Source organism: Engystomops pustulosus, chromosome 8 (genome assembly GCF_040894005.1).
Source record: "Engystomops pustulosus chromosome 8, aEngPut4.maternal, whole genome shotgun sequence".
NCBI classification, from domain to species: Eukaryota; Metazoa; Chordata; class Amphibia; order Anura; family Leptodactylidae; genus Engystomops; species Engystomops pustulosus.
This window is the reverse complement of record NC_092418.1, coordinates 79,916,604-79,931,778: the sequence shown is the minus strand read 5'-3', so window position 1 is coordinate 79,931,778 and position 15,175 is coordinate 79,916,604. Positions and strand designations below refer to the sequence as shown.

The following is a 15,175-nucleotide window of genomic DNA, read 5'->3' as shown; positions in this document are numbered from 1 at the left end:
ACGTGCGTGGCATCTGCGGATAGTAAAGTGTCTTATGTGTGCAGCATCTGTGAAAGTAGAGTGTTACGTGCATGGGATCTGTGACAATATGGTGTCATTTGGGAGATCTCTGGCATCATCACATCATTTGGGGTTTCTGTGGCACTTTTGGGTCATGTGTGGGATCTGCGGCACTTTTGGGTCATGTGTGGGATCTGCGGCACTTTTGGGTCATGTGTGGGATCTGCGGCACTTTTGGGTCATGTGTGGGATCTGCGGCACTTTTGGGTCATGTGTGGGATCTGCGGCACTTTTGGGTCATGTGTGGGATCTGCGGCACTTTTGGGTCATGTGTGGGATCTGCGGCACTTTTGGGTCATGTGTGGGATCTGCGGCACTTTTGGGTCATGTGTGGGATCTGCGGCACTTTTGGGTCATGTGTGGGATCTGCGGCACTTTTGGGGCATGTGTGGGATCTGCGGCACTTTTGGGGCATGTGTGGGATCTGCGGCACTTTTGGGGCATGTGTGGGATCTGTGGCACTTTTGGGTCATGTGTGGGATCTGTGGCACTTTTGGGTCATGTGTGGGATCTGTGGCACTTTTGGGTCATGTGTGGGATCTGTGGCACTTTTGGGTCATGTGTGGGATCTGTGGCACTTTTGGGTCATGTGTGGGACCTGCGGCACCATTGGATCATGTGTGGGATCTGTGGCACTTTTGGGTCATGTGTGGGACCTGCGGCACCATTGGATCATGTCTCTTAAACAGATATTTGTGAACTGTGGCAGTGGGCACTATGCCCTTGCTGGTGCCTGCCCCCAAGGTAAAGAGCCTGAGGGGGCACCAGGGAAGTGTCCGCCCGCGATTATCAGCCCCAACAAGGCTACGTGACAGCAGTTGCCCTAAGTGCCCCTCTCCAGGTGCGGGGCTGCGAGCAGTACTCAGGGGCTCAGCACTGCTGGCAGACAGGGACAGTGTGTATGTGCCGGTCACCTGCCCTCAGCCGCCGCTGCTCCGGGCACGTCACTCTCCACTACAGCAGCTCGGCTTAGTTTAGTCTCAGGGAAGCCGGCCCGACCCTCACTTCTCCAGCAAGGACGCCATCTTCTTCCCGTAGATGCTAAAATCCTACTGGTCTAAGGCACTCTAATGATGTCATCGCCATGTGATCAGTCACATGGGTGGGAGGGGCCAGAGCAGAGCCTGGAAAGTGATTGCCGGGACAGTGTAACAGAGAGCTTTGGGCTGTCTGTCTATATATGTCTCCTTATACTTCACTGAGTGTTCAATTACTACACATACAGCTCTGCTATATATACTGCACACGTCCAACACTACACCATGCCCCTCACACATACAGCTCTGCTATATATATTGCACACATCCAACACTACACCATGCCCCTCACACATACAGATCTGCTGTGTATACTGTACACCTCCAACACTACACCATGCACCTCACACATACAGCTCTGCTATATATATTGCACACATCCAACACTACACCATGCCCCTCACACATACAGATCTGCTGTGTATACTGTACACCTCCAACACTACACCATGCCCCTCACACATACAGCTCTGCTATATATATTGCACACATCCAACACTACACCATGCCCCTCACACATACAGATCTGCTGTGTATACTGTACACCTCCAACACTACACCATGCCCCTCACACATACAGCTCTGCTATGTATACTGTACACCTCTAACACTACACCATGCCCCTCACACATACAGCCCTGCTATATATACTGCACACGTCCAACACTACACCATGCCCCTCACACATACAGCTCTGCTATATATATTGCACACATCCAACACTACACCATGCCCCTCACACATACAGATCTGCTGTGTATACTGTACACCTCCAACACTACACCATGCACCTCACACATACAGCTCTGCTATGTATACTGTACACCTCCAACACTACACCATGCCCCTCACACATACAGATCTGCTGTGTATACTGTACACCTCCAACACTACACCATGCACCTCACACATACAGCTCTGCTATGTATACTGTACACCTCCAACACTACATCATGCACCTCACACATACAGCTCTGCTATGTATACTGTACACCTCTAACACTACACCATGCCCCTCACACATACAGCTCTGCTGTGTATACTGTACACCTCCAACACTACACCATGCCCCTCACACATACAGCTCTGCTATATATATTGCACACATCCAACACTACACCATGCCCCTCACACATACAGATCTGCTGTGTATACTGTACACATCCAACACTACACCATGCACCTCACACATACAGCTCTGCTATGTATACTGTACACCTCTAACACTACACCATGCCCCTCACACATACAGCTCTGCTGTGTATACTGTACACCTCCAACACTACACCATGCCCCTCACACATACAGCTCTGCTGTGTATACTGTACACCTCCAACACTACACCATGCCCCTCACACATACAGCTCTGCTGTGTATACTGTACACCTCCAACACTACACCATGCCCCTCACACATACAGCTCTGCTATATATATTGCACACCTCCAACACTACACCATGCCCCTCACACATACAGCTCTGCTATGTATACTGTACACCTTTAACACTACACCAGGGCCGGCGCTATGCCCAGGGCCCACTGAAGGGGGAGAATCTCTTCTTTCAAATGAATCTTGAATTGTGTTTCTAGGTGCCAGGGATCCAGAGATATTCAGGTTTAAAGTGAGAATATCAAGTGCCATTTTTATATATAAAAATCACTCCCGACACCCGTTTAACAGTTAATATCTCCGTTTTCCTGGCACTTAGAAATTTAGATTCATATAAAAGAGGAGATTCTTTCATAGGAAAAAAGAAGTGAGGTTCTATGTGTCACAGAGCCAGAGATACAGCCCCCTGCAGTGTAGCCCCCTCCAGATTCTTAGTCATCAGGCTGCAGGGAGCATTTGCTGCACACAGGAGCTGCTGCACCTCACAGATAATGGAAATAATCACTTTATATGTTACTACTAGAGATGAGCGAACACTAAAATGCTCGGGTACTCGTTATTCGAGACGAACTTTTCCCGATGCTCGAGTGCTCGTCTCGAATAACGAACCCCATTGAAGTCAATGGGAGACTCGAGCATTTTTCAAGGGGACCAAGGCTCTGCACAGGGAAGCTTGGCCAAACACCTGGGAACCTCAGAAAAGGATGGAAACACCACGGAAATGGACAGGAAACAGCAGGGGCAGCATGCATGGATGCCTCTGAGGCTGCTTAATCGCACCATTATGCCGAAATTATGGGCAACAGCATGGCCATGACAGAGTGACAGAATGAAGCTAGATAGCATGTAAAACATCCAATAATTGACCCTGACACTATAGGGGACGGCATGCAGAGGCAGAGGCAGCGGCAGCAGGCTAGAGAGTGGCATGGCGACATACCCTAATTGGACTCAGGCTTCAAACCAATGGGTGTCAGAGAGGAACCAAAGGAGGTGAGCAAGAAGCGCTCAAATAATATCGGTACATGATAAAAGTTTGCCAGTATATTTTGTGGATTACACAGCAGGGTGGCGACAAAGTTAACATGGAAGCCATGAAAACAACCCAAAATTCTGCCTGACACAGCTCGTTTGATAAGGGGACCATGTATGCTTACAGTTCATGCCAGTCGCTGCACTGGCTGCCAGTCTCCTTTCGAATACAGTTTAAAATAATAATAACCCTCATCCATAAAGCTCTGTATAATGCTGCACCCCCCTACCTCTCCTCTCTTATCTCAGTCTATCGCCCAACCCGTGCTCTTAGATCCGCCAGTGATCTTAGATTAACCTCTACCCTAGTGCGGACCTCCCACTCGCGTCTCCAAGACTTCTCTAGAGCTGCACCAATTCTATGGAATGCTCTGCCCTGGACTATCAGACTAATACCTAACCTCCAAAGTTTCAAACGTGCTCTTAAAACCCATTTCTTTAGGCAAGCCTATAACACTCATTAACTGCATGAAGTTTTAACTCTTCTACTAACCCGTCCTGTGTCGTCCTCCCATCTGTTATCCAGCAACCAACAGGCACCAGACTTCTCTGCAGTCCCATTCACCCTGGACCTGGTATATAAGATGACGGCTGAGTGGTTCAAGCGACAGCAATTCCATTTATTATATTTTGTTCTATTCCCTAAGAAGAATGGCTTGACCGTTAAATATTCTTTTACCTCGTGTTACCCCATCATCTTCATAAACCGTAAGCTCTGGCGAGCAGGGACCTCACTCCTGTTGTTCCATACAAATGTTGTGCTCTGTTACAATACATTTGTATTTGTTTCCTATGATTTGTAAAGCGCTACGGAATATGATGGCGCTATATAAATAAAGATTATTATTATTATTATTATGGAGGCAGTGAACTAGTAGTAGATTAAAGGTGCTGCAACTATGTTAGTTGGATCTTGGGATGGAGCTGGCGCTCTGCAGCCAGGCGAGCTTTCGCCAATTCAAGCCCCTGTCTCTAGGCTACTCCCCAAACAGCACTTCTAAGAACCTTTTGTATAAGATCAAGTGTAGTAGCGTTCTTATAAGTTTAGGATATGGCGGGTGAGGGGAATGTAAACAGATGCGCAAGAAGCGCTGAAATAATATCCCTAAATGGTAAAAGTTTGCCAGTATATTTTGTGGATAACACAGCAGGGTGGCGACAAAGTTAACAACTTTGATGTGTAATCCATGAAAACAACCCAAATTTCTGCCTGACACACCTCGTTTGATAAAGGGACGATGTATGGAGGCAGCTATATGGACGACTTTTGGAGGTAGCAATGGAGACAACGTGTGGAGGCTGCTATGGAGACAATTTAATTTGGATAGTGCCTGTATGTGGCAGTCCCAAACATTTTTCAAACCAGAGGAGCAGGTAGGTGGCCCTCCAGTAAAATGGAATAGATTGAGTGCCTGTATGTGGCAGTCCCAAAAATGTTTCAAACCAGAGGAGCAGGTAGGTGGCCCTGCAGTAAAATGGAATAGATTGAGTGCCTGTATGTGGCAGTCCCAAAAATGTTTCAAACCAGAGGAGCAGGTAGGTGGCCCTCCAGTAAAATGGAACAGATTGAGTGCCTGTATGTGGCAGTCCCAAAAATTTTTCAAACCAGAGGAGCAGGTAGGTGGCCCTCCAGTAAAATGGAATAGATTGAGTGCCTGTATGTGGCAGTCCCAAAAATGTTTCAAACCAGAGGAGCAGGTAGGTGGCCCTCCAGTAAAATGGAATAGATTGAGTGCCTGTATGTGGCAGTCCCAAAAATGTTTCAAACCAGAGGAGCAGGTAGGTGGCCCTGCAGTAAAATGGAATAGATTGAGTGCCTGTATGTGGCAGTCCCAAAAATGTTTCAAACCAGAGGAGCAGGTAGGTGGCCCTGCAGTAAAATGGAATAGATTGAGTGCCTGTATGTGGCAGTCCCAAAAATGTTTCAAACCAGAGGAGCAGGTAGGTGGCCCTCCAGTAAAATGGAATAGATTGAGTGCCTGTATGTGGCAGTCCCAAAAATGTTTCAAACCAGAGGAGCAGGTAGGTGGCCCTGCAGTAAAATGGAATAGATTGAGTGCCTGTATGTGGCAGTCCCAAAAATGTTTCAAACCAGAGGAGCAGGTAGGTGGCCCTGCAGTAAAATGGAATAGATTGAGTGCTTGTATGTGGCAGTCCCAAAAATTTTTCAAACCAGAGGAGCAGGTAGGTGGCCCTCCAGTAAAATGGAATAGATTGAGTGCCTGTATGTGGCAGTCCCAAAAATGTTTCAAACCAGAGGAGCAGGTAGGTGGCCCTGCAGTAAAATGGAATAGATTGAGTGCCTGTATGTGGCAGTCCCAAAAATTTTTCAAACCAGAGGAGCAGGTAGGTGGCCCTCCAGTAAAATGGAATAGATTGAGTGCCTGTATGTGGCAGTCCCAAAAATGTTTCAAACCAGAGGAGCAGGTAGGTGGCCCTGCAGTAAAATGGAATAGATTGAGTGCCTGTATGTGGCACTCACAAAAATTGTTTCAAACAGAGGACCGGGTAGGTGGCCCTCCAGAAAAATTAAATGCATGAAGTACTATAGCAAGAGCCAGTGGGCCCTGTCAAAAAATAGCCATTTTCCTCTGCTTTACTGTACAAAGAGGAGGAGAAGGAGGAAAATGAGGAGGAGGAGGAGTGGATCAATTATTCAGGTTGAGCTTCCTTCACCTGGTGGAGATTGGAAATTCTGAGAAATCCAGCCTTTATTCATTTTAATAAGCGTCAGCCTGTCAGCGCTGTCAGTCGACAGGCGTGTACGCTTATCGGTGATGATGCCACCAGCTGCACTGAAAACCCGCTCGGACAAGACGCTAGCGGCAGGGTAGGCAAGAACCTCCAAGGCGTACAGCGCCAGTTCGTGCCACATGTCCAGCTTTGAAACCCAGTAGTTGTAGGGAGCTGTGTGATCATTTAGGACGATGGTATGGTCAGCTACGTACTCCCTCACCATCTTTCTGTAAAGATCAGCCCTACTCTGCCGAGACTGGGGACAGGTGACAGTGTCTTGCTGGGGTGACATAAAGCTGGCAAAAGCCTTGTAAAGCGTACCCTTGCCAGTGCTGCCAGCGCCTACTCTCCCTCGCTACTTGTCCCGCAGAACTACGCACTCTGCCGCTAGCGCTGTCAGAAGGGAAATACTGTTTCAGCTTGTGCACCAGGGCCTGCTGGTATTCATGCATTCTCACACTCCTTTCCTCTGCAGGGATGAGAGTGAAAAGATTTTGCTTGTACCGTGGGTCCAGGAGAGTGAACACCCAGTAATCGGTGCTGGAATAAATTCTTTGAACGCGAGGGTCACGGGATAGGCAGCCTAGCATGAAATCTGCCATATGCGCCAGAGTACCAACGCGTAAGAATTCACTCCCCTCACTGGCCTGACTGTCCATTTCCTCCTCCTCCAACTCCTCCAACTCCTCTTCTTCTGCCCATACACGCTGAACAGTAAAGGACTCAACAATGGTCCCCTCTTGTGTCTCACCAACATTCTCCTCCTCTTCCTCCTCATCCTCCTCCACCTCCACCTCCTCCGATATGCGCTGAGAAACAGACCTGAGGGTGCTTTGGCTATCAACAAGGGAATATTCTTCCCCTGTCTCTTGTGACGAGCGCAAAGCTTCCGACTTCATGCTGACCAGAGAGTTTTTCAACAGGCCAAGCAGCGGGATGGTGAGGCTGATGATGGCGGCATCGCCACTGACCATCTGTGTTGACTCCTCAAAGTTACTCAGCACCTGACAGATATCAGACATCCACGTCCACTCCTCATTGTAGACTTGAGGAAGCTGACTGACCTGACTACCAGTTCTGGTGGAAGTTGACATCTGGCAGTCTACAATCGCTCTGCGCTGCTGGTAAACTCTGGATAACATGGTCAGTGTTGAATTCCACCTCGTGGGCACGTCGCACAACAGTCGGTGAGCGGGCAGTTGGAGGCGGCGCTGCGCTGCCCTGAGAGTGGCAGCATCTGGGCTGGACTTCCTGAAATGCGCACAGATGCAGCGCACCTTCGTGAGCAAATCAGACAGATTGGGGTATGTCTTGAGGAAACGCTGAACTATCAGATTTAACACATGGGCCAGGCATGGCACATGTGTCAGTCTGCCGAGTTGCAGAGCCGCCACCAGGTTACGGCCGTTGTCACACACAACCATTCCCGGCTTGAGGTTCAGCGGTGCCAGCCACAGATCAGTCTGCGCCGTGATGCCCTGTAATAGCTCTTGGGCGGTGTGCCTTTTGTCGCCTAGGCTCAGCAGTTTGAGCACCGCCTGCTGTCGCTTAGCGACGGCACTGCTGCTGTGCCTAGAGCTACCGACTGATGGCGCCGTGCCCACGGATGGTAGTTCGGAGGAGGAGGTGGAGGAGGGGTGGGAGGAGGAGGAGGCATAGTAGGCCTGAAACACCTGGACCGAGGTAGGCCCCGCAATCCTCGGCGTCGGCAGTATATGAGCAGCCCCAGTGTCAGGCTCGGTCCCAGCCTCCACCAAGTTAACCCAATGTGCCGTCAGCGATATATAGTGGCCCTGCCCGGCAGCACTCGTCCACGTGTCCGTGGTCAGGTGGACCTTGTCAGAAACGGCGTTGGTCAGGGCACGGATGATGTTGTCTGACACGTGCTGGTGCAGGGCTGGGACGGCACATCGGGAAAAGTAGTGGCGGCTGGGGACCGAATACCGAGGGGCGGCCGCCGCCATGAGGTTGCGAAAGGCCTCGGTCTCTACTAGCCTATAGGGCAGCATCTCCAGGCTAAGCAATCTGGAGATGTGCACATTAAGGGCTTGGGCGTGCGGGTGGGTTGCACTATATTTGCGTTTCCGCTCCAGCGTCTGGGGTATGGAGAGCTGAACGCTGGTGGATGCTGTGGAGGATCGTGGAGGCGACGATGGGGTTTTTGTGGCAGGGTCCTGGGCAGGGGGCTGACTAGCAGCTGACACAGGGGAAGGAGCAGTGGTGTGCACGGCCGGAGGTGAACGGGCTTGTTGCCACTGAGTGGGGTGTTTAGCATTCATATGCCTGCGCATACTGGTGGTAGTTAAGCTAGTAGTGGTGGAACCCCTGCTGAGCCTGGTTTGGCAAATGTTGCACACCACAGTCCGTCGGTCATCCGGTGTTTCCTTAAAGAACCTCCAGACTTCTGAAGATCTAGCCCTCGCCGCAGGAGCCCTCGCCACGGGAGCTTCACTAGTTGACACATTTGGCGCTGATGCACCAGCTCTGGCCCTGCCTCTCCGTCTGGCCCCACCACTGCCTCTTCCAACCTGTTCTGGTCGAGGACTCTCCTCCGTCTCAGAAGCACTGTGTTCACCCGGCCTCTCAACCCAGCTTGGGTCTGTCACCTCATCATCCTCCGATCCCTCAGTCTGCTCCCCCCTCGGACTTCCTGCCCTGACAACAACTTCCCCACTGTCTGACAACCGTGTCTCCTCATCGTCGGACACCTCTTTACACACTTCCACTACGTCAAGAAGGTCATCATCACCCACAGACTGTGACTGTTGGAAAACCTGGGCATCGGAAAATTGCTCAGCAGCAACCGGACAAGTGGTTTGTGACTGTGGGAAGGGTCCAGAAAACAGTTCCTCAGAGTATGCCGGTTCAAATGCCAAATTTTCCTGGGAGGGGGCAGACTGGGGGGGAGGAGGCTGAGGTGCAGGAGCTGGAGGAGTGGCGATTTCGGTGACATGGGTGGACTGCGTGGAAGACTGACTGGTGGTGGACAAATTGCTCGAAGCATTGTCAGCAATCCACGACATCACCTGTTCGCACTGTTCTGGCCTCAACAGTGCTCTACCACGAGTCCCAGTAACTTCAGACATGAACCTAGGGAGTGTAGCTCTGCGGCGTTCCCCTGCTCCCTCATCAGCAGGTGGTGTCTCACCCCGCCCAGGACCACGGCCTCTGACCCCTGCAGTAGTTGGACGCCCACGTCCCCGCCCTCGTCCTCTACCCCTAGCCCTCGGGTTAAACATTTTTAAAATGAGAGTTATAACTTTATTTTTTTTTTTACTTTTTTTTGTTTTTTTTTGTGTGTTTTTTTTTTTTTTGTGTTTTTTGTTTTTTTTTGAGTTTTTAAAACCAAACAATGCTATCCTATTGCTATGGCTATTTTCTAGCCAAGTATCAAAGCACACTACTATGCCAGATGAGATGACACTGAGTTAGTGCCTAATTGAAATCCAACCCCTACTAAATTTTCCCACTTCGGTCTTTGCTATGGATATGTGCGTCACTAAGCGCAGAACACAGCGGTCGCAAGTCTCACTACAAATTGCTCAGAATTGGCTAGTACATGCACTGCAGAAAGTACAGCCACCAGCAGATCAACCAGAAATCAAATATATAGAACGCTACTGTATGCGTAAGTAAGCTCTTTGTATTCTCCTATGGCTATTTTCTAGCCAAGTATCAAAGCACACTACTGTCAGATGAGATGACACTGAGTTAGTGCCTAATTGAAATCCAACCCCTACTAAATTTTCCCACTTCGGTCTTTGCTATGGATATGTGCGTCACTAAGCGCAGAACACAGCGGTCGCAAGTCTCACTACAAATTGCTCAGAATTGGCTAGTACATGCACTGCAGAAAGTACAGCCACCAGCAGATCAACCAGAAATCAAATATATAGAACGCTACTGTATGCGTAAGTAAGCTCTTTGTATTCTCCTATGGCTATTTTCTAGCCAAGTATCAAAGCACACTACTGTCAGATGAGATGACACTGAGTTAGTGCCTAATTGAAATCCAACCCCTACTAAATTTTCCCACTTCGGTCTTTGCTATGGATATGTGCGTCACTAAGCGCAGAACACAGCGGTCGCAAGTCTCACTACAAATTGCTCAGAATTGGCTAGTACATGCACTGCAGAAAGTACAGCCACCAGCAGATCAACCAGAAATCAAATATATAGAACGCTACTGTATGCGTAAGTAAGCTCTTTGTATTCTCCTATGGCTATTTTCTAGCCAAGTATCAAAGCACACTACTGTCAGATGAGATGACACTGAGTTAGTGCCTAATTGAAATCCAACCCCTACTAAATTTTCCCACTTCGGTCTTTGCTATGGATATGTGCGTCACTAAGCGCAGAACACAGCGGTCGCAAGTCTCACTACAAATTGCTCAGAATTGGCTAGTACATGCACTGCAGAAAGTACAGCCACCAGCAGATCAACCAGAAATCAAATATATAGAACGCTACTGTATGCGTAAGTAAGCTCTTTGTATTCTCCTATGGCTATTTTCTAGCCAAGTATCAAAGCACACTACTGTCAGATGAGATGACACTGAGTTAGTGCCTAATTGAAATCCAACCCCTACTAAATTTTCCCACTTCGGTCTTTGCTATGGATATGTGCGTCACTAAGCGCAGAACACAGCGGTCGCAAGTCTCACTACAAATTGCTCAGAATTGGCTAGTACATGCACTGCAGAAAGTACAGCCACCAGCAGATCAACCAGAAATCAAATATATAGAACGCTACTGTATGCGTAAGTAAGCTCTTTGTATTCTCCTATGGCTATTTTCTAGCCAAGTATCAAAGCACACTACTGTCAGATGAGATGACACTGAGTTAGTGCCTAATTGAAATCCAACCCCTACTAAATTTTCCCACTTCGGTCTTTGCTATGGATATGTGCGTCACTAAGCGCAGAACACAGCGGTCGCAAGTCTCACTACAAATTGCTCAGAATTGGCTAGTACATGCACTGCAGAAAGTACAGCCACCAGCAGATCAACCAGAAATCAAATATATAGAACGCTACTGTATGCGTAAGTAAGCTCTTTGTATTCTCCTATGGCTATTTTCTAGCCAAGTATCAAAGCACACTACTGTCAGATGAGATGACACTGAGTTAGTGCCTAATTGAAATCCAACCCCTACTAAATTTTCCCACTTCGGTCTTTGCTATGGATATGTGCGTCACTAAGCGCAGAACACAGCGGTCGCAAGTCTCACTACAAATTGCTCAGAATTGGCTAGTACATGCACTGCAGAAAGTACAGCCACCAGCAGATCAACCAGAAATCAAATATATAGAACGCTACTGTATGCGTAAGTAAGCTCTTTGTATTCTCCTATGGCTATTTTCTAGCCAAGTATCAAAGCACACTACTGTCAGATGAGATGACACTGAGTTAGTGCCTAATTGAAATCCAACCCCTACTAAATTTTCCCACTTCGGTCTTTGCTATGGATATGTGTGCCACTAAGAGCTAAACACAACGGTAGCAAGTCCCCCTGCTAATTCCTCACAAAATGGTACTAGATGCAAATTAAAATAAAAAAAGTAGAACGTTATTGTAGCCCTAAGAAGGGCTGTTGGGTTCTTTGAGAATCACTCCTGCCTAACAGTAAGCTAATAGAACACCCTAACGCTTTCCCTGACCAGCAGCAGCTCTCTCCCTAGCGGCATCCAGACACAGAATGATCCGAGCAGCGCGGGCAGCGGCTAGTCTATCCCAGGGTCACCTGATCTGGCCAGCCAACCACTGCTATCGACGTGTAAGGGTACCACGTCATGCTGGGTGGAGTGCAGAGTCTCCTGGCTTGTGATTGGCTCTGTTTCTGGCCGCCAAAAAGCAAAACAGCGGGAGCTGCCATTTTCTCGAGCGGGCGAAGTATTCGTCCGAGCAACGAGCAGTTTCGAGTACCCTAATGCTCGACCGAGCATCAAGCTCGGACGAGCATGTTCGCTCATCTCTAGTTACTACATTTTGAGAAGGGATAATATCAACTAATATTCATGTTTTTAACCCTTCTCTATGCAGAACTATCTAAGAACACACTTTCTCTCTTTTATTTTTTTTAGCGTAAATTGATTAATACCATGAACATTTGATCGTCTTTGCCTAATGTCCCTATAATATATTAACACCGCGACCCAGAACATGTCCATAAAGCCATATGTAACACCAAAAACACACACATGTTCTGGAATAAAGTTTTTATTTTACACCATCCTCATTATTTACACCCATGTTATGACGTTCTCACTCAAATTCTTGTGAAGCGCGGAGGGTTCTGTTATTGTGTGTATAATACAATAGCTCACAGCTAAAAGTGACTTTTATTATCTCATTAGCTTGGGTTATGGATATATAGTTATTAATTGGGTTACCTTTGTATAAGGGAGCATACAATGATAAATCTGTGTGTAGCTCAGTGCAATTTTCTGCAAAAATTGTTTGGTGTCCCCTGTGGATTTAACGTTCCCTTTGCTGCATATTTTGGTGAATATACACATGTGGGGTCTATATGATCGCCTCACATCTTACTGTTTTAGGAAAGTATAATTTCTTTATATAAGTATCTGGATTTGTACATATTTTAGAGGAAATTTTTGATGTTAATTGCCAAATGCATCGCCTGGTTGTCTGCTTTCAAAAATGTATAGGTTTTATTTAGGCTTCTCTACGTTTTATTCTGTTTTATTGCTATAATTTGCAGGTTGTGACTGTCTTAAAATTTGTAGTTGAACAGCAGATATTTAGTTATTACAGTTTTAGTGATATTATGTGGCTTTATTTATGTGAACATATCACTATGGGACATTTCTGAACTCTTCACATGTCCATCTATTACATTTAGGAAATGTGAAGGTAAATATTTTCAGTTTGGAGCATATTTTTTGCCATCAAAGTTAAATTTTAAGTCCTTTTTATAAAATGTTTCAGTTTGAATCAAAATTGCATGAAGGCGCCTATGTCTATAAACTCTTTAATGCAATTTTGAAAAAGGGGGCAAGTGTCTGCTTTCAGAAAATATGTGGTTTGTTGGGTTTACTTTGATTCTTTCTGCTGTAATTTCAAGTAAATTTTTAAATGTCAAAATTGTAAAAATTGCTCTGATCAATAATGTGACAAAATATCCAGAAATACCGGGCGGTGAAATGGTTAATACCCCTTGAGTGAAGATACTTAGCATCTATCTTCTGTCTATATATATATATATATCTGTCTAGTTATCTATCTATTATAATCTCACCATTTATATACCTTGCTTTTTCTCTATCTATTTACTAATCAATCTTCTATTTCTCTTCTACTGTATCTCTTTATCTCTCATATCCATCTACTGTATATATCATCTACTTTACAGTTCTGCATCTTTCATTTTTATCTTCTATCATAATCATTATAATTAATAATTCTTTATTTATATAGCACACACAGATTACGCAGCGCTGGACAGAGCTTGCCAGGTCAGTCCCTGTCCCAAATGGGGCTCACAATCTAATCAACCTACCAATCATTTTTTGGAGTGTGGGTGGAAACCGGAGGACCCAGAGGAAACCCATGCAAACACAGAGAGAACACACAAACTCTTTACAGATGTTGACCAGAGCTGCAAGACTGTAGTGCTAACCACTGAGGCACTGTGCTGCCCATCAATCTCCCTATCATCTATCTATCTTCTATAAATTTCTCCCATATTACAGTTTGTTTTACCATACTAAATTGAGCCTCTTGCTGACTGTGACTCATCATAAAATAGTTTTATTTTGGGGCCCCACTTTTAGTTTTGCCCAGGGCCCCACTTTGTCTAGAACTGGACCTGCACTACACCATGCCCCTCACACATACAGCTCTGCTGTGTATACTGTACACTTCCAACACTACACCATGCTCCTCACACATACAGCTCTGCTGTGTATACTGTACACCTCCAATTCCAACACTACAGCATGCCTATCACACATACAGCTCTGCTATGTATACTGTACACCTTTAACACTACACCATGCTCCTCACACATACAGCACTGCTGTGTATACTGTACACATCCAACACTACACCATGCCCCTCTCACATGACATACAGATCTGCTGTGTATACTGTACATATCCAACACTACACCATGCCCCTCACACATACAGCTCTGCTGTGTATACTGTACACCTCCAACACTACACCATGCCCCTCACACATACAGCTCTGCTATGTATACTGTACACCTCCAACACTACACCATGCCTCTCACACATACAGCTCTGCTGTGTATACTGTTCACCTCCAACACTACACCATGCCCCTCACACATACAGCTTTGCTATGTTTACTGCACATGTGCAATGTACTCCATGCCCCTCACACATACAGCCCCTCACACATACAGCCCTGCTATTTACACTGCACATGTACAATGTTCTTCAGGTTCCTCACACATACAGCCCTGCTATCCATACTGTACATGTACAATGCATTCCATGCTCCTAACACCGACAGCTCTGCTATGTGTGCAGCACATGTACAATGTACTCTATGCTCATCACACATACAGCACTGCTATGTGTACTGCACAAGTAGAATGTCCTCTATGCTCATCACACATACAGCACTGCTATCCATACTGCACATGTACAATGTACTCCATGCTCCTAACACCGACATCTCTGCTATCCATACTGCACATGTACAATGTACTCCATGCTCCTCACACATACAGCACTGCTATGTATACTGCACATGTACAATGTACTCCATGCTCCTAACACATACAGCTTTGCTTTGCAAACTGCACATGTACAATGTACTCCATGCTACTCACACACACAGCTCTACTATGTATACTGCACACGTACAATGTACTCCATGCGCTTCACACACACAGCTCTGCTATCCATACTGCACATGTAAAATGTACTCA

The 15,175-nt window shown here is 46.8% G+C and overlaps 1 protein-coding gene across 1 annotated transcript in view; it reads right to left on the bottom strand.

Moving 5' to 3' along the window:
* Positions 1–1,132, bottom strand: part of UBE2F (ubiquitin conjugating enzyme E2 F (putative)) — a 137,842-nt gene extending 136,710 nt beyond the window's left edge. Inside the window, exon 1 of the mRNA XM_072121398.1 lies at positions 975–1,132. The gene's annotated coding sequence lies outside the window, so the exon portion shown is untranslated. The remainder of the gene's footprint in view (positions 1–974) is intronic.
* Between the last annotated feature and the right edge of the window lie 14,043 nt (positions 1,133–15,175).